Genomic DNA, 1,431 nt, shown 5'->3' with positions numbered 1-1,431 from the left:
ACCCTTGCACTTGCCAGGGAAGTGCTTATTCCACTGAGCCATCTCCCCAGCCCTTTTTTTACTTTTTTTTTTTTTTGCTTCTATGATTTTTTTAAAAAAAGTTTTTACTTGCTTGTTCTCACTTGCCTGCCTACCTTTCTTCCTTCTCTTCCTCCTCCTCCTCCTTTTTTCTCTTTCTCTTCCCTTTCTTCTTTTCCTCAGTGCTGGCAATATTTACCACTGAGCTACACTTCCTGCCTCACACTCCGCCTACACAGTTTGTACCCAATAAGATGATTGCACACAGTCATGTGACCCCAGACTGACCAATCAGGACTTTCTACTCATTGGCTGCAGTAATTGGTTTAATAGTTGCATGTGAGCCAGGTTAGGTCAGTGAGATCCTTCCCTGGAACCTGCTGTGTTAGAGCTAATAAGGGGACAGGGTCCTAAAGTTTGGGAACATCATCTTTATCCCCGGAAAGGGGAAACCCATTGGAGAAAAACACCAAGAGAGGACAGCGGAGCTGGAGAGTGAAGAGGTGGAAAAATCCTTAGGACTGTGAGAGTCACCAGCTGCACCTCTAGGACTCAGAAGCAATTCTGATATGAAAGGCACAGTGGGCAATAGCACAAGCTATGCGTTGGTCATTATGAGTGGGTGGACAGAGCTGTAGACCCTGAAGAGGCGGAAAGCCAGGGGTGGTAGCAGAGGCTTGCAGTCCAAGCACTGGGGAGGCTGAGGCAGGAGGCTCACAAGTTGAAGCCAGCTGGGACAATTTAGCAAGTTGTAGAAACAACACTGGTTTAAAAAGAAAAGCAGTGGACGAGGTGGCCGAGTAGTTAAGGCAATGGACTGCTAATCCATTGTGCTCTGCATGCCTGGGTTCGAATCCCATCCTCGTCGGTGTTCCCTTCGTAAAGTACCATGAAATTTTGGGGCCGGGGAGATGGCTCGGTAGAATAAGCGCTTCCCTGGGAAGTGCAAGGGCCTGAGTTCAATCCCTGGTTCCACAAAAAAAAAAAAAAAAAATCATAGAAGCGGGGCTGGGGAGATGGCTCAGTAGAATAAGCGCTTCCCTGGGAAGTGCAAGGGCCTGAGTTCAATCCCTGGTTCTGCCAAAAAAAAAAAAAAAAGAGAGAGATAGAGGCTAGAGACGCTGCTGTACATCCTGTGGCACTCAGCACACTGACACCAGGAAACAAGTCAGCCTCAAAGGTCCACAGTGCTTACTTGAGAGGCTGAGACAGGAGGATTGCTGCAAGTTGGTCAGCTTGGGCTACATAGTGAGCTCAAAACCAACCTGAACAGGGCCAGCCAGATAGCTCAGTGGACTAAGCGCCTGCTTAGGCAAGCGCAGAGACTGGGGTTCCCTGGCACCACATATGCACCAGCCCTGTCCCTGGGCACACCAAGCTGGCCACCAAGACTGAGTGTGAGCCGTGTACCAA

General features: G+C 49.1%; 1 non-coding gene across 1 annotated transcript; it reads left to right on the top strand.

The window, feature by feature from the left end:
* The first annotated feature begins 804 nt into the window (after positions 1 to 804).
* Positions 805 to 886, top strand: Trnas-gcu. The gene has a single exon. It is a non-coding gene; the product is annotated as a tRNA-Ser (tRNA).
* The last annotated feature ends 545 nt before the right edge of the window (positions 887 to 1,431 follow it).

Source organism: Octodon degus, unplaced genomic scaffold, assembly GCF_000260255.1.
Source record: "Octodon degus isolate 3935 unplaced genomic scaffold, OctDeg1.0 scaffold00050, whole genome shotgun sequence".
NCBI classification, from domain to species: Eukaryota; Metazoa; Chordata; class Mammalia; order Rodentia; family Octodontidae; genus Octodon; species Octodon degus.
This window is presented reverse-complemented; position numbering and strand designations above follow the sequence as displayed.